This window comes from Acartia tonsa, chromosome 8 (genome assembly GCF_053477335.1).
Source record: "Acartia tonsa isolate MP-2025a chromosome 8, ASM5347733v1, whole genome shotgun sequence".
Classification (NCBI taxonomy): domain Eukaryota; kingdom Metazoa; phylum Arthropoda; class Copepoda; order Calanoida; family Acartiidae; genus Acartia; species Acartia tonsa.
The window spans coordinates 36,610,254-36,638,041 of NC_137267.1; the positions used below are offsets into that span (position 1 = coordinate 36,610,254).

Sequence of the window (27,788 nt, forward strand, 5' to 3'; positions counted from 1 at the left end):
TTTAACCACTAATAGTTTGTATAACTTGTGATATGGGTTTCTGTTAATTGTTTAGACCAAAATAATTAGATATAAACACTTCTTAATGTATTCAAAATTATATAAAATTGTTTTCTGTGTTACAAAAGTTGGAGAATATTTAGGTTTAATGACAATCTGTTAGAAAATTATTAAATATGTAAATTCGTGCCAGTGGGGTGTGAAAAAATGCCCCCTCAACAATCAATATTAAAAATATCAGAGGTCTATTTTTACAAGTACGTATATTTTTAGCATCATAAACCAATCTTGCATTGTATTATACTAGCGGCTTCGCCCCTAGCCTCTAGGGGCTTCGCCCTATAAAGTTATGGGGAGTCAACCCTCCTTAATAGAAATATTCAAAAATTATTCTTTGTTTAATTACTCTGTGGTAAAATTAAACCCAGGTTGTGCGCTTTATGCACAAAAATTTTAATTTGTACAAAAAAAATTCAATTCGTAAAAATAAAACCTAGGTTGTTCGCATACACAAAAATTAAAATTAAAAAAAAAAATTTGGGGGGGGAGGATTCATGGGGGCTTCGCCCCATGTTGCAGTGGGGTTCCCCCACCCCAATTACTGGTTTTTGTTTACAAAAATTTTTAAAAATAAAAAATTTTGGAAGTGGGGATTTTTTATTTTTGGGGGGGTTGGGGTGTCCCACCCCCCAAGAAAATAGCTTAAAACCACCAGAGGACCAGTAGGTATATTCCCAGAAGGGTAGAGCCCAATTTGATCAGCAGTTACTGAGATTTTACAAAAAATGTAAAAAATAAAATTTTGGGTGGTGGTTTTTTTTTTATTTTGGGGGGGGTTGGGGGTGTCCCACCTCCCAAGAAAATAGCCTAAAACCACCACAGGACTAGTAGGTATATTCCCTGAAGAGTAGAATCCGATCGGTTCAGTGGTTACTGAGATCTTAAGCTTCAGACGGACAGACAACAAGCTACTTTGTATAATAGATAGACTAGCGGCTTCGTCCCTAGCCTCTAGGGGCTTTGCCCCAAGAGGTGATAAAAAAATTAATATTTATTGTTTTTAGTGAGAGAATGTTGCTATTCTTTCATTCAAAATAAATGCTGGAATAAAAAATAATAAAGGGCAGCCTGCGCCAGCCTGTAGCAGAGCAAAATAAAAAATAAGGGGGGGATTTTTTTTTTGGGGGGGGGGGTTAGGGGTAGAGTAGAACCCAATCGGTTCAGCGGTTACCGAGATCTTAGGCTTCAGACGGACAGACAGACGGACAGACGGACAGGCGGACAGACAGACGGACAGACATCAAGCTACTTTGTATTATAGATAGTTATCCGTGAATTAGAAATTTTAAAAAAAGATTGATTCTTGACTTATTGGCCCTCAGGTCAACGAAAAGAGTATATATTTAAACAGACGAACGGACCTAACATATAGGTTAATAAAGCTTTGGCAAAAATCAAAGTAGGGTGAAAGAATATGCAATCTTTTATGCAAAAAAACTTTGCTATTTCTAACTATGATCAACCTTGTTTAAAACAAAACTGCCCATCAGCACCAAAATGCGTTGAAATTTGGTAAAATATCTTATTATATGTTCGTGAGCCTAAAGCCTATTTCATACTTAGATGGTATGACAGACAACCAGTAGATATAGAATGTACGCAAGTTTTAAAGGTACAAAGACGAATATCCAACACAAAACTACTTCTGAAAGTGTGATTAATATTTGTTTTTTAGAAATATTTTGTCTTTACATTTAGTAAATGAACTGAACATATCCCAAATATCTATGTACAAAATATGCAATGTACAAAATCGTACCCTGAATTAACCACCCATTCTATTTCATACATAGATGTACGTTAGCGAGATCTATTGTGCCTCCGTTAATGTAACATATTTATTTTGTAAAGCTTATTAGAATTATTGCAAAGGGGCACTTTAGTGAATAGTAAGGGAGGGGCATTTTGATTTACTCTACAGATTTTTATATAAAGCGCTTCAAGTGGTGGAAGGATCAAGGCCAATGCTTCTATTACATAACATAAAAATTTTTTTTTGCTAATCTCTAAAATTTGCTTGTTACAAAGAAACTCTCTAAAAAATAGTTGATTATGTGGGAAACGAGGGGGGCCTATTTAAATAATAGCAGAAGAGGGGGTTGATTTTAGTAGGGGTTGTTATTTCTTCATGAAATTGGGGGTGGTTGTGTGGTCTCAGGGGGGTTATTTTGACTACATATTTTGGCAGATAGTTAACACATATGAGAACAAGTGGCTTTATATATCAATTTCCTAAACAAAACATGAAGATAGCAAACAATGTTACTTTGTATCAAAGACATGCAGGAGTGGGGTGTGAGGTCACCCATCTAAATTTTAGCTTAGATTTTCTTCCCCATTACTATAGTCAAAATTAAAGAGCTGTATTAATTCAGGGAGTATGGGGACATTTTGGACTGTTTATTACACAAGTCTCGAAAGTTTATAATAACATTTTCTTTTTCGTTGGCTTAACAACTTTGGGGACTTTTATTGAATTTTATTGATTGGTTCATTTTGTTGAGTGTCCAAAGGTTTGTGAAAAGACCCATCAAGAGTTGTCAGCATCCCAAAAATTAACCTTAAGAAATAATATTTTATAATAACAAACAAATAAAAAAAATACTGAAATTTAAAAAATAACGAAGAATTACAAGCTTTAATGAACAGTTTAAAAATCAAATTATCAAGCTAATCACCAGAAAAGAATCCAAACAAGAGAAATTTTTGCCAGTCTTAAACCAACCACGATCGAGTGAAGGTGAGATAGTGATTTTTATAATCAGTTTAAATATTACTATATGCATGAATTTTGGCAAATTACATATATGTTTTTAAGAGAATTTGTTGTAAAACTCTAAATTAAATCATTTTTCTCTAAAGTCAAGCTTGATTAAATTAGGCACAAATCTACAGATTTTTTCTCCCAGCCGTTAATATAAAGAAACAGGACCGTTGAAATTAAGTGCAGTATGCTTAATAATCCATGTATTGTGATTTATTGACAATTCTGTCTAATTAGTGAATTTAATTTAGTTTGGACTCGCTGTAAGAGACCTAAGAATATTGAAACAAGAGGTAAAAATCTTATTTATATCTATTTACACTTATAAAGTAGCTGCGCTCCTTAATTCACTCATAGAGTAGCTACCCCTTAATTCACTAATACAGTACCTACGTTCTTAATTCACTTATAGAGTAGCTACGGTATTAAACAAGCTGTAGAGTAGCTGTGCTATAAACCCCTTATAGAGTTACTACGCTCCTTAAACGTCTAACAATAGGCTGCGCCCCTAAGGAAGCCTTGAAATAACCATATATTAATTTTTTTCTAATCTAGATTTGTTTGTAGAAGGCTGTTCCTTATTTAAACTATTTATGGAGTGGCTGCGCCCCCAAAGAAGGCCTAAAATAACTGAATATTAATGTATTCTAATCTAGATTTATTTGTAGAAGGCCGTTCCTTATTTAAACTATTTACAGAGTGGCTGCGCCCCCAAAGAAGGCCTAAAATAACTGAATATTAATCTATTCTAATCTAGTTTTGTTTGTAGAAGGCCGTTCCTTATTTAAACTATTTATAGAGTGGCTGCGCCCCCCAAAGAAGGCTTAAAATAACTGTATATTAATCTATTCTAACCTAGATTTCTTTGTAGAAGGCCGGGCATCATTTAAACTATTTATAGAGTGGCTGCGCCCCCAAAGAAGACTTAAAATAACTGTATTATTTATTTATATATCTAGAATTGTCTATGGAGAGCCGGACCTTGTTTTATTGAGTGGCTGCGCCCTAAGGAAGGACTTAAGAGGCCAAGCATTAATCTTCCTTTTTTTATTAAGATATATCTATCTATTTGAGAGGCGGACTAAATATCTATTGAGTAGCTGCGCCCTAAGGAAAGACTCAAGAGGCTAAGCATTAATCTTCTCTTTTTTATTAAGATATATCTATATGAGAGGCGGACTAAATATCTAAATATCTGTTGAGTAGCTGCGCTCTCAAATACAGGCCTATAAAGAAAAGTATCTAATGAAATTAATAGTTTTTTTTATGTATCTAGAAATTCGTTGATGATGCACTGTTGTATGGCTTAGGCGGACCTGTTCATCAGACTTCTGGGACAAGACAAGAAGCCTCATATTGGTCCACCCCAACAGAGCTGTCCCTGCAGTGTGCACTGTTTTACTCTACTTATTCTTAGGTAAGAAAAGGTAGCTATAGATACTGATAGAGTAAAGGGGAGCTTCCATGAATAGGGTTTCATCAGTTTAGGTATCTAAATAAACCCGAAGCTATACCTATAATTAAGACAGCCAGTACCTAATTACCCATACAGGCATGTAATGAATAGATAACCCTAACCCAAATAAGAGGTTCCTAGATGGGTTTGTGTTAAAAAAAAATCGTCCTAACTTACCTATACATTAAACTCTATAATTCGTTGATAACAACTACAGCTTATGTTACATTAGAGTAATCATCTAAAAGAGTAAACCTTACCCTAAAGGGTCAAGCCAATGAAAGGTATTTAAAGGATTAAACCAGCTTATTTAATTGTACCAATAAGCCTTCCAGATTTGTCCGGCTATTGGTTTCTCTGACTTATAATAGTTTATTGTTTCAGTATTCAACACAGTTGATGCAACCGTAGAGAGACACTGCTTACATGTAAATTAATTCATAACCAGAGTCCTACAAACAATTATTACCTACAATTTTAACCACCGTTTTATCTACATGTCTAATTTATATGTTACCTATATAATTATGTGCTATTATAAATAAATTGTCGTTTTTAATTCATTGTTAATTACTGGTGGAGAATCTAATATCCATACGTAGCTATGTAGCAAGGTTTACCAACTAACGCTAAACTACAGAAGGGGTAATTTTGTGTATTATCATTGGGTATGTACATCAATTTATCAAACATAGCCTTATCCATTTAGATCTTTGATTGCTAATTATTGAAGAGCTGTAGCTGTATCAATCAATAATTAATGAAGAATCTAAAAAAGCAAAAATATATCACGAAATACACTTATAACGCAAATGGTTAAGACTTTTCGTGCTCATTCAGCTTTTTTGACCTTTTCACAGCTTTTAATTTACTTTTTTGTACATCAAACTTTTATATATCAACTACTCTTAAACATATTACTATATTAATAATACTTTATAATGATGCATGAATGATAGATATCGGTAGGTTTCAATACACAAAAATATGTCAGTTTTGTTTCATCAGCTTAAAATTGGAATTTTGCCTTATTGTTTTTTTTTATCTTAAGAAACTACCAAATTGAAATCGTGAGGGCCTTCCTACCCCCTCTAGGTTTACACTAGCATAACCCTGTGCACACCACTGGTTGATAATATACTTCTTTATAGACCGATTTTGAAAAATATATCTATTTATCTATCTTATCATAATGTTAAGTTTATCGCATGTTAATAATAAGTCCCTTTAAAGCACTTTTTAAAAAACTTAAAAGTCGACATAAACCAAGGGAATTGAATTACATTTTTTCCAGATTTTAATGCGAATTTATTTGTGTGTACTTCTTGGATATACAATTTATAAATTATACAAAATAGGAAAGATTTAGTGTTAAAATCCTTTTTGAAATATCCAAAATATTGAATATTTCATCATCACCTTTTCAAGTAAATGTGTTCAACCTCTGACCCCCCAAAGTCAACTTTGCCCCCCCCCCCCCCCCCTGGCAAATCATCCCACAAAAAGACTCTATTTTACCCCCATCAAAAAGAACCATTTAGATCGTGAAAAAAGGATAAGTTTGCTGCTTAATATTAAAGTATACCAGGTTTTAATCCGGGGTGTAGACCCTTATCTATGGGGGTGTAGGGGTTTAAAACTTGGGGGGATGTAATACACACTCCTTAATTTTCCAAGGGGATACAGTCCCCTTCTGGACGCCTCTGGTTTTAATCAACTAAAATTATAAACTTTAGAGCACGAACTTTCAAATTTGGGTTATATTTACTATACCCATAATGCATTTGCTTTTCATATTTTGTGTTCTTTTTTAGCATATTCGTTTATTTCTTTCTCCTTACTGTACATTAAATCTAAAGATCCGCTGTTAACGTTAAAAATCCTTGATTCCTTACAATAGAACTATTATCAATAGAGAGTTGCAGTAAGGGAAGAAGGGGCATTGAACTGTACATTTCAAAAACACGTTCCCTCATTCGATAGCTTAAAAACTTTAAACACAATTTATTGGATTGTACAAACTGTTTGCATCCTAGTATTCCCACATATAAATTTATCCATAAAAGGGTTTATTTTGTTTAGTATAATTAGAGATGTACATAAATTAATCGTCCATTGTCTCATCCCTGAAGATACCTGCCATTAATAAATTCAGATCCTTGCTCTCTAGGAAAACTAAATAGACACTAAAGGACCTTAGATTTTGATTATGACAGAAACCTAACCAAACAATAGAAATAAATCTTATTGTACATTATATTTATACTAGCGGCTACGCCCCTAGCCTCTAGGGGCTTTGCCCCAAGAGGTGATAAAAAAAATTAAGGCGAAATTCGTTAAAGGTCCAAGGAAATTTTCTACAAAACATAAAGGACCAAGGAAATCTTCAGCAAAAAAAAAAAAAAAAAGAAAAAAAAAGAGAAAAAAAAATGGGGGGGGATTTTTTTTGTTTTTGGGGGGGTTGGGGGTGTCCCACCCCCCAAGAAAATAGCTTAAAACCACCACAGGACCAATAGGTATATACCCTGAAGAGTAGAATCCGATCGGTTCAGTGGTTACGGACAGACAGACAGACGGACGAACGGACGGACAGAAATCAAGGTACTTTGTATTATAGATAAGTGTATAGAGAAATGACTACATCTAACTACCTGTTTGAGGCTGATACATCTATACATTGTTTCTATTGTCTATTGTGATCACATGATGGTTTTGAGAAATGACTGCATCTATACATTGTTTCTGCCCACGATTTTTTTTTCTCACAAGCTTTTCAGGGAATGGTGGTTTCCCTCAAAATGATTCATGATTAAAGAACCCCCTCCCCCAACCCATTGTTTTTAGATATAATTATGTTTTTTTTTTGTGTAACTTTCATACACAAATCATTACTTATCTTTTAATTGCACGACCTTTAAATGGAGTTACTCTTAAATCCCCAATTACGATATGGATGCATAAGAAACTATATTCTTTCTAGAAATTGAGAATTATTTCTTTGTAAAATGACCTTGTAATGTTTCTTTATATCCAAATATTTTTGATGGATTCATTGATTATTTACGAAATTATAAAGGATGACAAGACAACATCATTTCTAGGAGAAGCTTCGGGAATAGTCCCTTTCGTAACATCGCCCTATAAGGGGCGATTCGTCGTATTTTTAAATGGGTTTTTATAGGTTATTTTAGGTTAGGTTAGGTTATATTGGGTTAAGTGATTGCCCCACATGGTTAGGTAATTGGCCCCGCAGGGTTAGAGCCCCCCGCAAGGGCTAGAAATAGGAGAAAAGCTACTGTGAAAAATACGAAGAATCGCCCCATAAGGTGCGATGTTACGAAAAGGACTATACCCGAAGCTTCTTATTATTCCAGGTTAAAAATTCTGTCATTTTTTTTTGGGGGGGGGGGACCTCTTTTGTCATGAGATTTGACCCAAAGACTATACCTAACCCTCCCCCTGAAAAAGTACTTAACAAATAAGTTAATTATCTTTAAATTTATTATATGAATAGAGGGCGTGTGGCCTAATGGATAAGGCACCAGACTTCGGATCTGGGGATTGCAGGTTCGAGTCCTGTCACGCTCAATGACAATTTTAAGATATGTAAAATAACACAAGTATTATTATGATTAAGGTTAATTTATTGTAAGTTTTGTGTCAAATAAAGTTTGTAATGGTGAGTTTTTAGATACATGAAAAAGAAGGAGCTGTAATAGTTATTTCTTGCATCGTATTATAAACGGCTTTCCGCGGATATAGAATGTACAATTATAAGATTAAAACCTGTTTTTTTTCGCCCCGAGGTGCCGAAGGCACGGGCTAAAAAACTGGTTTTAATCTTATGCTTGTACATTTTTATTTTCTTAGAAAGCTGGATATAATACGATGCTAGACATAGTTTTTTCGTATGGATGAGAACCGGTTCCTATCCACCGGTTTCGAATGAATACGAGCAAAAGTTTTTGGAATTGTTTTTTTTGTACAATTTGTAACAAAAAACGTCCTTTTATTTGTCAGCTTAAACACTTTTAAGCAATCCTGATTGGTTTGAACAAACTATTAATGTCCAAACTTTTCCACCAATAATTAAACATTCATTGTTTTATCCCTTCAGATCCCTGCATTTTCTGATTATTTGCTGATCCCTTTAAACCTGATTAAAGGGATACCTGGGGAGGAAGTCAGGGTTTAAGGGAGGGGACAATGGGCAATTAATTCAATTTAAGAGTATTTGCTGAAAGACCTTGAAATCCAGATTAATCCAGCAAATATAGAGGAAATTTTAAAGGGAGAGTTAATACAATACAGAAAACAATAAAATAAGAAGAAAGTTCCAAGAACATTCATTTGAAAATTATATTACCAGCACATCAGACTGACGGAACCATTATGTAATTTAAACTAGAAAAATCTCCCTGGAACCCATTCAACCCATAACCCAAAATTTAATTGGATTCTTAAATTATTTATTAAACAAATATCACAATAAAGTTTTTATCTATGAAATGATATTTTCTGAAAAAATTGTTAAAACCAGCCACATCATAACAAATTAAGGTTCCACGACAAACGCAGGAGTCCCAAACGTCGGAGTGGACAAACGCAGGAGTGTTACAATATTAATTTAAGTAAGTATTTCTATACAGGTTAGGTTAGGTTAAGATATGTATGTACAAAAAAAAACCTGCAGGGGTTAGGCTTTGAAAAACCAAAAATATGGTTTGAAATAGTTTAGGTTAGGTTAAGTGTCCACTCCTGCGTTTGTCCACTCCGACGTTTGGGACCCAAATTAAGTTTATTGATACTTGTCTGCAATATTCAAAATTAACAAACGAGTTAGCGGCATATTTGCGCTAGTACCCAAAGTCAGTCAGAAACTGCTAAATTCTTGCACATTCCCTGTAAGCCAGTACCCAAATTCTGAGACTCCTAAAAATTGAATATTCGATCCATTGTCCCCTCCCTTACTCCCTGGGAGGTAGTTAAGTAGAAATAGCACGAAATAATAGATTTAAAATTTACTGGATATTATGACAGAGGAACATTGTCTTCAATTTAGGTTGCTAACATGGACAGTTTTTTTTTTATTTGTCAGTTTGTCCCTAAAGTAGGAGGGGAGGGGATAGGGTAATGGGGGCAAGTGAGAGGTATTTTTATTTTATTCCGAGTATCACTTTAGATATTAGAGTACATAAAAATCTGGAGCAACATCCAAGTATTTATATATCGATTCTTTTTACAGTGTTGATATTTATTCAATTACAGGATGATGAATATTTATTTCCCCTCAACTATTTGTTTACTAATATTCTCATTTACAACTTTGGGGTTACCAAAATAGCGGACTTTTTTCATCTAATAATTCATGTATTCATATTATTCATGAGAGGGCGTGTGGCCTAATGGATAAGGCACCAGACTTCGGATCTGGGGATTGCAGGTTCGAGTCCTGTCACGCTCGAAGTTCAAATCTTTTTTTTTGTAAATTACGTACATACTTATATTAATAAGAGTTTTTAGGTCTTGAATGGGTTTATGTTTAATATTAGTCACGGATATATGATTATAGGCCCTTCTTAACTTAGGTACTTAGATAATAAATGGTGTTCCTAACATTGACATAATAAGTTTAAAGTACGTTTAGCCGTTTTAGCTAGAAAACCTTTAAAATTCATAGATTTTTGGCGTTACCAGGAACATCAGATCCAAAAATCTTAATTAATTATTTTTTATTTACCTTTGACAACCGGTAAAAATTTCAGACAATAATAAATTTTGATTGGTTGCTTCAAACTAGCAATGTCCAAACTTTGATAATCTACAGAATGGGTAATTTTGTTTCTCGTATTCATTCGAATCCGGTGGATAGGAACCGGTTCTCATCCATACGAAAAAACTATGTCTAGCATCGTTTTATATCCAGCTTTCTACGAATCATAAGATTAAAACCAGTTTTTTTAGCCGGTGCCTATGGCACCTCGGGGCCAAAAAACTAGGTTTAATCTTATAATTGTACATTCTATATCCGTGGAAAGCCGTTTATAATACGATGCAAGAAATAACTATTATCATCATTTTCGGGATGTACATATATTTATCGTCCATTGTCTCATCCCCTAAGATCCCTGTTACCACACCAGGAGTAGGAAAATTAAATTATGAAACAAAATCCATTAAAAATATTCCATAAATAGAACCGACAAACTTAAAAATTCAACATTTCATCATTAGCAACTTTTACTATGTGGAGAATTGAAGCTAATTTTTTCATACTTTAATCTGATGGAATTTATACGTGGAAGGCTAAACTTCAAAACTGTTTATGAGAGTCAGAAAAAGGTTTTAAAAAAGGAAATCGTTTTTAAAAGAAAAATGGTTAGTTTTTTTTTGAAAATGATTTCTTTTGGAAGATTAAGGTACCTTTCCCCAAAGCAGTTATAAACCTTCTCACAGAATGACATTCTGTTACTTTTATAAAAGTATAAAATTATAATCGAGCGTGACAGGACTCGAACCTGCAATCCCCAGTCTGGTGTCTTATCCATTAGGCCACACGCCCTTCTATTCTACAGCTTATAAAACAAACTATAAATTAGTCTGTTCGGATGAAGCCTAGGATCTCTCAAACCGCTGGACAGATTGGACTCTGCTTTTTAGTTAATACTCAATAGTTTTTACTCAATATTTGAGTCTTTTTTTCTTGCAAGTAATACCCTCTATCTCTACCTTGAGAGTTTTTTAGGGGTTTAAATTGATAATACATACTTTGGGCTAATCCACGACTATTTACAACTATCTATAAAATTCAATGGGTTGGTTTTTGAGTAGTCCTATTGTATGTATAAAGTAGTAAGTTTTTTTGTATGAAGCTAAAGATTTCAATAACTACTGATACTAAAGCGATTAAGTTCTTTATTTTCCATAGCTCTAGCGAAGGTTTTAGGCTATTTTTCAAACCCTTTTTCACTTCTTCAATAAAGAGTCCCAAAATGGGAGGCGCATCCTCTAGTCACAATATAAAATGAAGTAATGAAGTATTTAACTTCTTTTTTCTAACTCACCCAGCATAGAAAGTTATCAAAGCACTTTATCAACTATTTGTTAAATATGAATATGGTATGCTTGGTTGTGTGTGTTTATGTGTAGCTACTCTATAATTCACTTTATCAACTATTTGTTTAATATGAATATGGTATGCTTGGTTGTGTGTGTGTGTATGTAGCTACTCTATAATTTACTTTATCAACTATTTGTTAAATATGAATATGGTATGCTTGGTTGTGTGTGTGTGTAGCTACTCTATGATTTACTTTATCAACTATTTGTTTAATATAAATATAGTATGATTGTGTGTGTGTGTGTGTGTGTGTAGCTACTGTATGATTTACTTTATCAACTATTTGTTAAATATGAATATGGTATGACTGTGTGTGTGTGTGTGTGTAGCTACTCTATTTTTCACTTTATCAACTATTTGTTAAATATGAATATGGTATGGTTGGTTGTGTGTGTGTAGCTACTCTATAATTTATTTATCAACTATTTGTTAAATATGAATATGGTATGCTTGTGTGTGTGTGTGTAGCTACTCTATTTTTCACTTTATCAACTATTTGTTAAATATGAATATGGTATGCTTGGTTGTGTGTGTGTAGCTACTCTATAATTTATTTATCAACTATTTGTTAAATATGAATATGGTATGCTTGTGTGTGTGTGTGTGTGTGTGTAGCTACTCTATTTTTCACTTTATCAACTATTTGTTAAATATGAATATGGTATGCTTGGTTGTGTGTGTGTAGCTACTCTATAATTTATTTATCAACTATTTGTTAAATATGAATATGGTATGCTTGTGTGTGTGTGTGTGTGTGTGTAGCTACTCTATTTTTCACTTTATCAACTATTTGTTAAATATGAATATGGTATGCTTGGTTGTGTGTGTGTGTGTAGCTACTCTATAATTTATTTATCAACTATTTGTTAAATATAAATATGGTATGCTTGTGTGTGTGTGTAAGTGTGTGTAGCTACTCTATGATTTACTTTATCAACTATTTGTTAAAAATGAATATGGTATGCTTGGTTGTGTGTGTGTGTGTGTAGCTACTCTATTATTCACTTTATCAACTTTTTGTTAATTTTGAATATGGTATGCTTGTGTGTATGTGTGTGTGTTTGAGCGTGTGTGTGTATGTGTGTGTGTCCAGCTACTCTATAATTCACTTTATCAACTATTTATTAAATATGAATATGGTATGCTTGTGTGTGTGTGTGTAGCTACTTTATAATACACTATTTGTTGAATATTTGTTTTTATTTAGAATGTTGTCATCCTTGTTTAAATAGTTGTGCATTACCTAACCATTAAGCTTTTCATATGCAAAGCATCTCATCAAATTATTTTTTATTTACTAAGTATATTTGCGATAACTTTTATTTAATGAAATCTTCCAATTTTTAACATGTACAAAACGGCCAGCTTACTTGCTTCAAGATCCATGTCAGATCTATATAGGAAATAAATGTCTATAAACGAGCTCAAGTTTTCCAAGGAATATATGACTAAAACTCATAGTGCTCCAATAATCCATAATAAACTCTCATTGCCCAGAACGATAAGACTCATTATTTTACTTTATTAAAAATAAATTCCTTTTTTTTATTTCATGTAGCTATTTACCTTATATTGATGTATTTAATTTCTAATCATAAAAGAGAAAATTTAAATTTATAATATAATAAATTTAAGAAAACTCTGTTTTAAAAGAATTCGATTGTGGCGACATTTTGTGTGGTCAAATATTAAACTAAAATTGTAATCAGCATCATTAACCCTTTAGTGATGGTAATGTAAAGAAAAAAATATAATTTAAAAAATCTTTTTAAAATCATTTAAATTATTAAATATTTACTTTCTTTTAGATAGTAATGCCGGGTGAGGAAAATAGATTTATTGAGAAATAGATATGCATATAGAAAACTAGCCAATAGGGAGATAATTATATCGAGCCAACTCTAGTCCTATTATATAAAGTAGTATGTTTTTTTTGCCTGAAGCGTAAGATCTCAATAACTTATGTTTTAGTTTAACTTCACAGGGGTCCTGTGATGGTTTTTTAGGCTATTTTTATAGCCCCTCTCTGCCTCTTCAAATACAGATACCCTATAGGCTAGGGGCGTAGATGCTTGAATGAATATTAAATAAAATTGATTTAATATCTATATAAATCTAATTACATAATTTGTCTTCTTGTATGTTGTAGATAGACTTATCTACAACTCAACCTTTTCTGTTTGTTTATATTTAAATATGTCCATAAAAAAAACTGAGTGATTCTGTTTTTAATATAAAGGGCGTGTGGCCTAATGGATAAGGCACCAGACTTCGGATCTGTCACGCTCGAATATTTCTTTTATTTGTAAATCTTTTATTAAATATTGTAGGATAAGAAGTAAAACTAAGAATTTATCATGCTGAGATTAAAATTGCAGAGAGAGATGGGACAGTCAGCTGTTTATTATATTGTTTGTATAAGAACGTATTTTTGTGAATCATCATTGGAGATGTACATTATTTTATCGGCCATTGTCTTATCCCTTTAAATTCCTATTAAAATTGGCAAAATTTTGGTCAAAAAAAAACAATGAAAAGATATAAAATATATTACCGAGTGTGACAAGACTCGAACCTGTAATCCCCGGATCCGAAGTCTGGTGCCTTATTCATTAGGCCACCCGCCCTTCTTATGATAAAATAGTTAAAAGAAAAAAAATTGTAGATTAATCCTTATGATTCACCATTTTACTGTTGAAATCTAACAATGATGTTCTCTTTTTACACCTTCAAATCAAAAGAGTTCTATAAAATTAGAGATTCTAAGAACTACAAATCATAAAGATGAATATTTTTTATCAAAATTCATTATAAATTTCTCGAGTAACCGAGGTTGACAGGAGTCGAACCTGCAATCCCCAGATCCGAAGTCCGGTGCCTTATCCATTAGGCCACACGCCCTTCTTACAATGAGATGGTTATTAACCAATTTAATAGATATAATTTTTTTGATTTCTCACTCAATAACTCACCTGGCTGCTCTTAGAATCAATTTTCATCAAAATTTTTAACAACTTTTTCTTCTTAAAACCCAGCACCTTTAAGAATTCATCATACTCATCTTTTGGCCCTAAAACCTAAAAAAATCAGTACAAAATTTTCACCGAGCGTGACAGGACTCGAACCTGCAATCCCCAGATTCGAAGTCTGGTGCCTTATCCATTAGGCCACACGCCCTTCTTACAATGAGATGGTTATTATCCAATTTAATAGATATAATTTTTTTGATTTTTCACTCAATAACTCACCTGGCTACTCCTAGACTCAATTTTCATGAAAATTTTCATATAACTTTTTCTTCTTAAAACCCAGCACCTTTAAGAATTCATCATACTTATCTTTTGGCCCTAAAACCTAAAAAATCAGTACAAAATTCTCATCGAGCGTGACAGGACTCGAACCTGCAATCCCCAGATCCGAAGTCTGGTGCCTTATCCATTAGGCCACACGCCCTTCTTATAATGATATGGGTTTTACACAAATATAACTGAGTACAATGTTCCTTTTGGTTCCTTACTTCATAATTTACCTGGCTACTCCTAGACTCAATTTTCATGTTGAAATCTTCAAATCTGATATCACAGAACCTCATTGATTTTTTCATTTTTTTCATTCTACATTCTAAATAACATTTACACAAATATGTACAAATTATTTTAATAGTTATTTCTTTCATCGTATTATAAACCGCTTTCCGCGTGTATAGAAAGTACAATTATGAGATTAAAACTAGTTTTTTTAGACCTGAGGTGCCGAAGGCACCGGCTAAAAAAACTGGTTTTAATCTTATGATTGTACATTTTTATATTCGTAGAAAGCTGGATATAATACGATGCTAGACATAGTTTTTTCGTATGGATGAGAACCGGTTTCTATCCACCGGATTCAAATGAATATGAGAATAGTTATTTCTCGCATCGTATTATAAACGGCTTTCCGCGGATATAGAAAGTACAAATATGAGATTAAAACTAGTTTTTTTAGCCCCGAGGTGCCGAAGGCACCGGCTAAAAAAACTGGTTTTAATCTTATGATTGTAAATTTCTATATTCGCAGAAAGCTGGATATAATACGATGCTAGACATAGTTTTTTCGTATGGATGAGAACCGGTTCCTATCCACCGGATTCGAATGAATACGAGAAATAAAATTAGGATTACAAAAGTTGTTTGAACCTTAAAGGCGAAAATATCTGGAGAAAAAAGCTATCTTCGCAGCCGGCAGGATTCGAACCTGCGCGGGGAGACCCCATCTGATTTCGAGTCAGACGCCTTAACCACTCGGCCACGACTGCTGTTTAATAAGAGCGTCTTCTATTAATGTATTACTAAAAAATGAGTAGTGACTAAAAAATACGTTTAAAATGTAAGAAATAAGTTTTAGGTAACTTTAATAATAATTTATTGCAGGCTTCCGCAGACATCAAAATGAAAAAATATAATATTAAAACCAGTTTTACTAGCACCGAAGGGTCGAAGGCAAAAACTGGTATTAATTTATGATTTTAAAAAAGTATTAGAAGAAAATTGTATGTTATACGATGCTATACATGATTTTTCAGCATTGCAGACAACCGGTTTTAATCCAGCGGATATTAATTCGTTTCGAAGCCGTACGTAAATATATTCTAATGCATGACACTTTTTGAAAAATAAACTTGCTCGCTTTTTGACAAATCTATTCTTACAAATTAATTGATTTATATGCATAATTAAAATGTATAAGGGGATAGTTAAACAGAAAAAATAATATTTTCATTTTTAAAAGCGAAGCTTCTATAATTAGGGTCAGTCCGTCCGTACGTCCGTCCGTACGTCCGTCCGTTCGTCCGTAACGGATAGCTTTTTTCATTAATTTAGGCATGTTAGAATTGTCCTATCGATTTCAAATTTTGCATGGTGATTCCTTTAGTAATAAGGTATGATTTAAAAAGCGTAGCAACTCTATAATCATTACCAAAATGTCCGTACGTCCATTTTAAACATGTTGATTTTTTTACTTTTTTAACAACAAATTTTTATGTGAACTAATCATCTGATTGATCTGATTTTTGGTATATTGATTCCTAAGACAAAGTATAATGTAATAAGCGAAGCAACTCTATAATCAAGTCCTAGAAATGTAAGTATGTCCATAAACATTATCCCGAATCAAGCAGTTTTTCTCAACAAATTTACTTACAATTTTGCTTTGACCCTTATACATTTATATTATGATTATTCAGTTCTGACACTATACAAGTGTTAATGTCCGTTTGTCCTACCGTTTCAGTGCTTCGCTTTTATGGATGTTGTCATTCTTGTTTTGGTATAATTATTTGATTTTTTCTGGTTAGGGAAAAAATTATTTTTTAAAAGCAAAGCTTTTCTATAATTGGGGTAGGTCCGTCCATAACGGTTAGCTCTTTTCGTTAATTTAGACTTGTTAGAGTTGTCCTATCGATTTCAAACTTTGCCTAATGATTCCTATAGCAGTTAGGTACAATTTAGAAAGCGTATAAGAAAGCCCGTACGTCCATGTAAAACATGCTGATTTTTTTACTTTTTTGACAACAACTTTTTATGTCATATAATTATTCTATTCATCTGATTTTTGGAAAACTGATTCCTAGGACAATATGGTACAATGTTATAAGCAAAGCATTAATTTTGTATCTTATTATCACTAGATATTGTATCAATTATGTGTAGAATCCTGATGTCCCCTAATTCCTGATAAGTGCATAATTCAATGAGAGCCATAAATCATTTCATTTATGCTCAATGTCTAGTTTTCATATCCTTATTAACAGTATATTTCATTCAAAAACGAAAACGTGGTAAAATTACGTATTAAGTTAGCAAATAAAAAAAGTGCCTATATTTATTCATAAATATTACACTTTTATTGAAATAATATTTATTTTACAAAATACTTATTTCGAGCGTGACAGGACTCGAACCTGCAATCCCCAGATCCGAAGTTTGGTTCCTTATCCATTAGGTCACATGCCCCTTTTATATACATGTTCAGTAAACATATACTAGCGGCTACGCCCTTAGAGGACTCTAGGGGCACTTGAAGAAGAAGGGGGGGGTGTTGAATAGGACCTGTAAGAAGCTACCCTGTAAGGTGAAACCATTTAGGTTCAGCGGTTAGCGAAATCCTTCGGTAAAGACAGACAAATAAAGATCCAGTTACTTTTATATGAGGATAATACAAGCATAAATATGTTCTTGTAAATAGTGCAGTAAAATACATACAAAAAATTCAAAGATTGTTGAAAACAAGATTTTAGGATTTCCTAAATCAATAAAAACAATTTGTGGCCTAGCCAATATAGTAATTATACTGTCAACAAGTCTTTAAATAAATATGTCATCAGGTTGACCAATATTTATTCCCCCCTTCCCTTCGGTATTCACTCCATCCCTTTCTACACATCGCTTTTTTACCCACTCCTCTTTGTTTGATTACCCCTCACCTAGACAGACACCCAAGATGACCGTCAATGGCTATGTTAGTTAAAGCAGACTTTAAAAGAATGGATATAAAATATACGTGGATATTCTGACGGGCGAAAAATTATCAATTTAGGTTGCTAACATGACACATCATTTATTAGTCAGTTTTTTATCCAATAGAGGGGGAGAGCATGGGGTAAAGGGATTGGATGGTGGGGGGGTATTATTATTATTTTAGCCTGCTAAAAGTTTCAATTTCTTAGAGTACATGATAATCTGATGTACGATCCAAGTAATAATAAATCCATTTTAAACGTGAATGTTGAAAAATCTTATTATTTTTCTAGTCCTATTCTTGGTACTTAAACCGACCTTCATGTATGTATTACAGTAAAACTTTTAAGCTTCATTAGTATTATTTTCTTTATTTCTAAACTTATTTCAAGTCAGGTTTAGAATGAGACTGTTCTGTACTAATTAATCAGATAGGCATTAGAAACCACCTTGGAGACATGCAATTGAGACATTCACAGGGCTGGTTCCTTAAGTCGAAATAAACATTTATACATAAGATGCAAAGCACAAAAATAAAAAAGATTAAAAATTTTTTAACTTGAAGAAAAGTCTAACAAGCAATATAAATATTCTAGTGAATATTTAAAGACAAATTTAATTTAGCTTCCGAAAATATAACTTTTCTCCGACAATCATCAAATCTTCTTTAAAGCATAATAGACAAACAGACGGACAAGGTGATCTGAATAGTATATGCTTGCTCAGTGGTCAGATGAGTCTTCACAAATAAATTTTTGTCGTCGTCTTGAGAAGAGCCAATAAAACTCAAATTCTTATAAAAAAAACAAGGATGACAACATCCATAAAAGCGAAGCACTGAAACGGTAGGACAAACGGACATTAACACTTGTAGAGTGTCTGAACTGAATAATCAGAATATAAAAGTATCGAAAGAGTCGAATCAAAATTGTAAGTAAATTTGTTGAAAAACTGCTTGATACAGGATAATGTTTTGGACATACTTACATTTTTAGGACTTGATTATAGAGTTGCTTTGCTTATACTATTTTTCTTTGTTGTCTCAGGAATCAATATACCAAAAATCAGATCAAACGGATAATTAGATCACATAAAAAAGTAGAAAAATCAACATGTTTAAAATGGACATACGGACATTCTGGTAATGATTATAGAGTTGCTACGCTTTTTAAATCGTACCTAACTACTACAGGAATCATCATGCAAAGTTTGAAATCGATAGGACAATTCTAACATGCCTAAATTAATAAATAAAAGCTATCTATCTCGGACGGACGTACGGACGGACCGACCCTAATTATAGAAAAGCTTCGCCTTAAAAAACGTTTCACCTATCTTATGTTTGTCCCATACAGATGATTGAACAGTTGGATCGAAGGATAGATAAATTATAAACTTGCAAAGTATTAATACCAACCTTACCAATGCAGACGAGTGAAATATAGATGCAAAGAATGAGTTAACCCATAACATCTAATTATTGATCAACTCTGCGCAATCAAAGTGTTATCAATCTTGTGTAACGAGATACTCTAAATAACTAGCATTTAAGTCTTCCCGCCATGCCGGTTACAATCAACGCCTAATGAATGAGTCCTAATTAAAAAACCACATTGGGTCTGAAAACTGTAGCAACGTGACGACAGATTTGTAAATACTTGATGATGATAGAGTAATTAATTCAACAAAATACGGTGGTGTTGGTTCATTACAGCAAATAGTTTATAAAGCTTTAAAGTAAATATTAGGTAGTTTATCTGTGTATCCAGTAGTTTCCAGTAAAGTTCCAAGTCGAGCACAAAACCCCTTCCCCCTAATTTAAAATTAATTGAAAATAAAGAAAGGGGAGGTGTTTTGGAGTGGTAGTGTTTTACATTGGGTTAGCTAATATATTAATATAGGGTAAAGGGTAGCCCCGTAGAGTTTAGGGTTCTTGCCAGGTTTTACGCCATTTTCCCGGCCAAATATAGTATACTTTTATTAAAAGCCATAAAAAAATAGAATTGTCTACGACTATTCTTTCTGCAAAAATTTTGAAAAATGTTATATGTAAATAAAATTTATTTTTACAAATCTTTTAAACTGAACTGTGTCATTGTTTATCTTCTCCTTATATCTAAATTTTACTAAATTCAATATTATTGGCTAAATTGCGGGAACAAACGAAATTTTAAAAATCTGGGAGGAAGTTAATTCTTTAGCTGTACCCATAATTTAAGACTTAAAAATAATTTTCATAATCCTCTCAAATGCCAAATTATGGCTCCATATTTTTAAAATTAGTAAATTGTAGATTAATTTCCGAAAGTGTCTGGTTTAATACAAAATTAAAAATCTGCATGAAACCTAATAAAGTTTCATTTTTAACTTAAAAATTTCAAATTAGTTTTAAAAATCAAAACTAACAGTACATATGGATACGTGAATGGTTCTATAATATACCTGGATATAATGACAGGGAATAATTGTCGTCAAATTAGCTTGCTAACATGAAACTCGTTTATTGGTGGGTTCGTTCATTAGTAGGAGGGAAGGGGATTGTTATTTTAGCCCGCTGCAAGATTCACTTCATAAGAAAACATGAAAATCTGGTGTAAGATCCAAGTAATAATATATCCATTGGTACGTGTGCCATTTACAAAACACATGCAAAATTATTTTTTTTTATAAGATTTGTCCCTGTCAGTATTTACTAGACATTGCGATGATGGTGGTCAAATTTTGTAACAGGTGATCAGTTTTCTGAGAAATCATATTAAATGTAATACTTTAAAGCAGTGGTGTGCACAGCGATTCACCTGGGGGGTGTCAATACATTAGTAGGTAAAAAGGCAACAATTTTTAAAAAATAAGTTTTAAGTGGGGTGTTTACACACATCTTCAACACGCCAATGTTTCAAATGATAATATTTTAAATCTAAAATCATTATTAAAAGAAAACTTCCAATATTACATTTAAAACCTCTTAAATGTTTTGGGTTCAATCATACCCATTCCATAACAATAAAAAATTCTAATGAAAATTTTAGATAAATTTTTATAAAATTCAATTTAGGTTTTTCGAACACCGTATTGTTTATTCTAAAACTTTTGTGTTTATGCTACAAAAAAGAAATTTGAATGATATATGAAACATATTCAATAATTTATATCTTTTTTATGTGTAATTCATTTTCTATTTTCTTTTAATAAAATAGCAATTAGATTCTATAAAGCATTTTTTTTGCAAAACTTACAAAATATTTCATAGGTTAGACTTATTTGTAATTATACCTAGTGACCCACCGACGCCTGAAATAGCCCGAAATCCAGTACAAAGCTAAATTGTGTGAAACTTTTAATTGCATTTAGATATGAATAAGCACACACCAAAGAAAAGTAAAAACAGAAACTGATTAGAAAGAGAGGGAAAGATATTCACAAAAGTATAATTAATCCTTATGCAAAGTAGGGTAGGAAATTGTTTTGATTTAAAGCCATACGAAAAAAATAGAGTTTGTTGTTTTTTATGTGACAAGGATGACAACATCCTTAAAAGCGAAGCATGTTTTAAAGGGACGTGCGAACTTTCTGGTAAGAGTGACAGAGTTGCTAAGCTTTCTGAATCGTAGATAAATCATTAAACAAAGTTGCAAATCCATAGAACAATTCTAACATGTCTAAATCAACGATAAGAAACGGACCAACATTAATTATAGAAAATCATCACCTTTAAACATGAGCTAGAAAAAGGAATTTCTTGACACTTAAGGAGTGACATACATTTGTTTTCTTGAATGCTTGTCTGTATGTCCTTGCTACTGATGAAATGGCAGATTATAAGGTTGTGTAGCTACTTATGGTGGCTACTTTGGAGATGAAAGACCACCATGGAGTTACCTATAGATTCAAACAAATAGTGCTCCATAAATGCAGCTAATTATTTTTCCAAACTTAAAAAATTAGAAGAATTTCTTAGTATGTTTTTTTCTAAACATTTTCAAAGAAAGATTTGCAAATAATGCATATCAATTAAAAAGGTAACATATTTAAAAGAGCAAAAATTTTAAAGGTAAGTTTGAATAGGTAAGTTTTTGTAAAAAAAAATAGACAAAGGGGTAGTTTCACGAAATGCATTTGAACTTAATTTAGTGAACCGCATTTTTTTTTCCTGGTTAATTGGTTAAACTGCATTTATATGGCATATAATTGAAAGAATTACAATTTTCTACCACATAGTTTTAAAAACATCAAGACTTGAAAATCGTCTTTTTAAATTGCATATATCACAAAAAGACGATTTTAAAGTCTTGATATTTTCAAAACTACGTGGTAGAAAATTTAAATTCTTTCAAATATATGCCATATAAATATAGTTAAACCCATCAACTAGCAAAAAATATGCGGTTTACTAAATTAAGTTCAAATGCATTTCGTGAAACTACCCTTTAAAACATACTAGAATTTAAGAAAGCATGCAAAAAATACCTCGATCTAACTGCTTAAGGAATGCAACAAGTAGACCATATACCCTAAATTTGAAGCCTTTTTTGCAATGGAAAACTTTATAAATTTTTATATACCTAAAATATCATTTTGAAATGCCTATAACTCTTTTGTTATTGTAGCTAAATGTGTCAAATTTTGGGTATTGGGTCTACTTGTTAGAGTCTTTCAGCAGTTAAAGTGGTGCATTTCTTGCAAACAATAAAAATAGTTGCTTTAAATTAAGGAACAAATTTTGCCAAATGATGAGCACACCTCCTTGTTAGCACGAGTAGATGAGCTTTAGCCACCTAAGAAGAAATACACACACAGGCACATCATTGCATTATCAGTGTTTATACATTCTAAAAAAAAATTTAAATAGCTACGATGTTATAGTCATTTACAATTCAATGTACATAGAAATATGTTCATCAGTCTGTTTGTAAACTCTTTTCAAGAAGTATGTCTATTAGCAACATGAAGGATTTAAGCTATTTTCTCCAGGGATCTACAGGGATAAGACAATGGCCGATAAGTTTATGTAAATCCCCAATGATGATTTTAAAAAAAATACCCCTGCTGTAGATTACGATTAGTGGTTGAAACGTTTGGATCAGCCAATCAAAATTCAATTAAAGTCCCCAAGGTTGTTAAGCTAACAAATAAGAAAACGTTATTATAAGACTTTGAGGACTAAGTGCCCAAAACAGCCCATTGTCTTTTCTTATCCAATTTTCCCTGTCTTTCTTCTACACAAATACCGCCCCATTTTACCATAAAACTTTTACTAAATTAGTAAAGTTTTGCGGGAACGTGAGATGACCCTACCCAAAGATCATGGGAAAATGTTGACAGTGGTTTAATGTTTCTTGGTGGTCAAAAACAATAAATAGATAGTTACTTATACCTTTTTGGTTTCAAAGTTTGAAGATTTTTTATGATTAATAGATTTTTTAAGTAAATACATTTAAGGTAATAGTCCATCGTTGTATAAAAGAAACAGGATGTCTTTCTGTCAAAGTGTTTGTCTGTACCGAAAAATCTCGTTAACAGCTGAACCGATATTAGGAACCAAAAGACATAATTCTCACAAAAAAAGTGCAATAACAATAATCTAAACATTGATTATTTTAGGAAGGACGTGAGGCCTAATGGATAAGGTCATAAGGCACCAAACTTCGGATCTGGGGATTGCAGGTTCGAGTCCTGCCACGCTCGGGATTTTTAAAATAATATATCACCTTTGCGATAACTATGTGAAGACTTAAGTTTTTTGATTTGAAATGAAAATTACTAAGCCATTCTAGGGGACAGCAAAAAAGAAATTAAACCTAAAATATTCATTATAAACAAGCCTTTCACACTATCGCATCATATTATATAAAGTTTTCAACGAATATAAAAATGTACAATTATAAGATTAAAACCAGTTTTTTTATTCCGTGCATTCGGCATCTCGGGGACAACAAAACTGGTTTTAATCTTATAATTTATCATTTTAATATTTACGGAAAGCTGTCTATAATACGATACACTAAATAACTATTTTATGAATAAAATTTAAGCATCTAAGTCACTAATTCCTGATTGCAAAGCTAAGCTTTTCTCATTTGTAATTTTGTAGTTTGCTGTCATGTTAACACAGAGAAAAGTCTACTTTCATTTCAATATTTTAATTAAAATCTAAAGTTAAATATTATTAGTAGCTTCATATAAGGGATTAGACAATTTACAATAAATTAATGTAAATCCCCAAAGATTATAAACAAAATTGCACAGTCTATATATATATCTAAATTATTGGTTGAAAAGTTTGGTCACTTATAGTTTTGAACTAACAATTCAATAAAAGTACCTGAAAATCATAGCCAACGAACTGTATTTTAAAACTTTGGTTACGAGTTTTTTTTTTTTAACAGACCAATAAACCTCCTACCTTGGCTTGATATACATATATTAAATCATATGGATTTGTCTATTTGTACATCTTTATTGTATATCTTCAAAAGCTTCGTTGTAAAGGAGAACCATTTCGGTCCAGCGGTTAGTGAGATCATTTGGTACAGACACACCCACACAAACAGATCCTTATAATTTAAATGAAAGGATTAAATACAAGTTGTTTTATAAGGGGCGTGTGGCCTAATGGATAAGGCACCAGACTTGGGATCTGAGGCTTGCAGGTTCGAGTCCTGTCACGCTCGGAAACTTTATCTTAATTTTTATAATTTGTCCAGACGTTATAGAACCTAAGCATGTGAAAATTAAGGTACAAATCCTGAGAAAATTTTACAATTGCCCAAGCAACTTAAAGTTATAAAATAATAAAAATTAAAACAAATAAAGGATTAAAAAAATAAAATAAAAGCATATAATAATTATCCATATTTCATGGTTTTTAGGCGTGTTGGTGGTCCCCCCAACCGCACACTATCGGCCACAAACAGACTACTCTGACCGCTAAGTAACCTTAAATTATTGCTCTGATTATACAAGGGGGGCAGGCAAGGGGAGGGGGATAGGTAAAAGGGGTGGGGGAAATTTGTGGGAGGTCAAAAAATTTTATTTGCGTATTTTTTGCGGAAATTATAAATGTGTAATTAAATTTGATAAGTCAATATTTATTTTGTCTAACTTTTTTATGGGAAAATTTATAAAATTCATGTTTTATGATCTTTAGTTATAAATAGGCATAACAATACTTTTAAAAAGAGCCTATTTATTACTTAGACATTATAATTTATTGAATTAATCTGTTAACTATTTCAACATAATTTGTGAGACTAAAGTTATTATATCATTATTGGAATATCATCACAAGTTAGTTATATGTGAATAATAAAAAATTAAAATTTATGGCATTTACAGCATTTTGCTTTTATATAATGCTCAAAGTGTGATGGATAGACAGAAAGGTGATAGTTATCTATCGCATCGTAGTATAGACAGATTTCCGCGGATATCAAAGTGAAAAATTATAAGATTATAATTAATTTTGTTAGCCAAGAGTGGCAGAAATCCCGATTAACAAAACATTTTTTTAAACAGACATACTGACAACGTTAGCTATAAAGTAGTTTTGGTACTAAAAATAAACCAATAATAAAACATTAGGATATAATATGTCATTAAAACTTTGAAATTGAGTAATTAACTAATCATAAGTAATTATTTGTTGAAATAAGTCAGGTTGAGGTCAGAATACAGTCTACAGTAGATCCAAAGGTTTCATTGGGTAGACTTAGGGATAAGACAACGAAAGATAAATTGATGTTAAACAATATCATCCCTTATGTAGATTTAATTTATTAGTTGCTTAGTTTGAACATATCTAGTGTAGAACTATAAAATCAATTTTTAGTACAAGTACCTAAAGTAAGCCAGTAAGATAACATCATATAAAACATCTAATAGCCCCTCCCTCCCTTGATTTCAACAAGGATGGGCGAGGGAATGGATAGGTCAATGAATGATAATCTAGACCACTATCTATACCTTCTGTAATTCCCATACTAGATGAATGTTATTTACTGAAATGTAAAAAATTTACTTAAACATTTTTTAGTTTTCATTTTGAACCCAATAAAAATGGACTATTTTCCTTTACTTAAAAATAAATAATTTTATCGAGCGTGACAGGACTCGAACCTGCAATCCCCAGATCCGAAGTCTGGTGCCTTATCCATTAGGCCACACGCCCCTTTCCATTAAGTTATAATTAATTAATACAATTTAAAATTAACTTTAATTTACTCAAATATGAACATCAAAATATTAGTTTATGTTGCAATAACAAACCTTTATACTCACCCAACCTCGAAACTTACATGTTACAGTAACACAAATTGACTTCATTTTTACCTTTCTATCTAGTTTATAATTTTATTAATGTAACATAAAATTTAAGTAGAACATTATATACAACATCATAACAATTAGAAAAGAATTTCGCAGCCGGTAGGATTCGAACCTGCGCGGGGAGACCCCACCTGAATAAGCTTTAAAATATCATTTAAAATTTGTTTTTAAAAATCTGTTATAAAATGACTAAGATATGCTTTATTTAAATAGTAAAAATGTATTCTACTTAATGATATATTTGTATATAGTAGCTTTGCTCTAAAATTATATTAAAGGGACTGTAAACGAGAAAATTTCTCATCAGATTATCAAACCTTAACATCATCTCATTCATATAATCTCAAAGATAGGGCAAAACTGTCTCTCATTTCCTTAAAAAACGGCTTTTTCCGCCGTTTTTTATTACGTCCAAGATTGAGGAAAAAATTTTCGTACTATATAAATGTGCAGTTAATTGTCTTTTTTAGTAGCGAAGCTACTCTATAATTTGAAATGTCCGTCAGTCCGTCTGTCTGTATGTCCGTATGTCCGTATGTCCGTATGTCTTAGTTTGGGGGAAACGTGATTTTCTCGGCTCCTATAAAAGATAAAAGGCTGAAATTTTTTGACAACATTCCCATTATTAAGGAGCACAATTAACTATAAAACATCAATAGCGATAGGACCGCTTTTTAGCAGGTTTTAGGCTATTTTTGTATTTTTCACATTTTTCTCCATATCTTCGGTGTTTATGGTCCGATTTCCAAATTTTTTTCAGTTATAGATATCAAAATTAAATTTCCTGTCGTTTCAAGAAAACATCAATGGTGGTCAGACTGCCTTTTTGCAGGTTTTTGGCTATTTTTATATTTTTCACATTTTTCCTCATATCTTTGGTGTTTATGGTCCGATTTTTAAAATTTTTGTAGTTAAAAATATCAAAATTAAATTTCCTGTTGTTTTGAGCATCCAGTATGTAATTTACTTTGACCGTCAGTCTGTTAGTCGTATTACTGAAATATAAATATTATTAAATTAAAACAAATTTTGAAAAGGTTTCGTGATTTATTTCCTAATATACAATACATGCTTTTGACAACTAATCTTTAAATTCTTATACATATTTTTATGCTTCGCTACTTATGGATGTTGTCATCCTTGTTTCCTTCTATAGCTAAAACTAAACTTTTTGACATAGTTCTCTATTTTTCCTAACGGTGACTTTTAATATAATCCTTAAAGCCCATCTCTCGCCCACCTTTAATTACAAATTTGTAAATAATAAAGGTGCAATATTTCTTTAAATAGTCTGATAAAAGTGTAAACTAATTCTCCAAAGTGGGCTATTTATTGTCCAACACATTAAAAAAGGATATTATTATTTCAAATAACCGCTGAGATTCAACCCTTTGTAGACAGTGAGGTATTTTTTTGTAAATAATACGAATTTAAAATAGAACTTTATTACCTAATTACTACGTTAATAAAAAACGAATTGGCAATTTTATATAATAAAATAAATCCTTAACAGTAAGTAAATTGTTTCAACTATATATGACAAGTTAAATATCCCTACAAACATTA

The 27,788-nt window shown here is 32.0% G+C and overlaps 1 long non-coding RNA gene and 6 other non-coding genes across 7 annotated transcripts; 3 read left to right on the plus strand and 4 right to left on the minus strand.

The window, feature by feature from the left end:
- The first annotated feature begins 2,658 nt into the window (after positions 1-2,658).
- Positions 2,659-4,839, plus strand: LOC145326861 (uncharacterized). The gene is made up of 4 exons (XR_013882008.1): positions 2,659-2,800; positions 3,076-3,117; positions 4,101-4,241; positions 4,665-4,839. It is a non-coding gene; the product is annotated as an uncharacterized LOC145326861 (long non-coding RNA).
- Positions 4,840-7,795: 2,956 nt separating this feature from the next.
- Positions 7,796-7,868, plus strand: TRNAR-UCG (transfer RNA arginine (anticodon UCG)). The gene has a single exon. It is a non-coding gene; the product is annotated as a tRNA-Arg (tRNA).
- Positions 7,869-9,671: 1,803 nt separating this feature from the next.
- Positions 9,672-9,744, plus strand: TRNAR-UCG (transfer RNA arginine (anticodon UCG)). The gene has a single exon. It is a non-coding gene; the product is annotated as a tRNA-Arg (tRNA).
- Positions 9,745-14,504: 4,760 nt separating this feature from the next.
- TRNAR-UCG (transfer RNA arginine (anticodon UCG)) lies at positions 14,505-14,577 on the minus strand. Its single transcript has one exon. It is a non-coding gene; the product is annotated as a tRNA-Arg (tRNA).
- A 203-nt stretch (positions 14,578-14,780) lies between these two features.
- On the minus strand, positions 14,781-14,853 carry TRNAR-UCG (transfer RNA arginine (anticodon UCG)). The gene has a single exon. It is a non-coding gene; the product is annotated as a tRNA-Arg (tRNA).
- A 759-nt stretch (positions 14,854-15,612) lies between these two features.
- On the minus strand, positions 15,613-15,694 carry TRNAS-CGA (transfer RNA serine (anticodon CGA)). Its single transcript has one exon. It is a non-coding gene; the product is annotated as a tRNA-Ser (tRNA).
- Positions 15,695-25,991: 10,297 nt separating this feature from the next.
- Positions 25,992-26,064, minus strand: TRNAR-UCG (transfer RNA arginine (anticodon UCG)). The gene has a single exon. It is a non-coding gene; the product is annotated as a tRNA-Arg (tRNA).
- Positions 26,065-27,788: the final 1,724 nt, after the last annotated feature.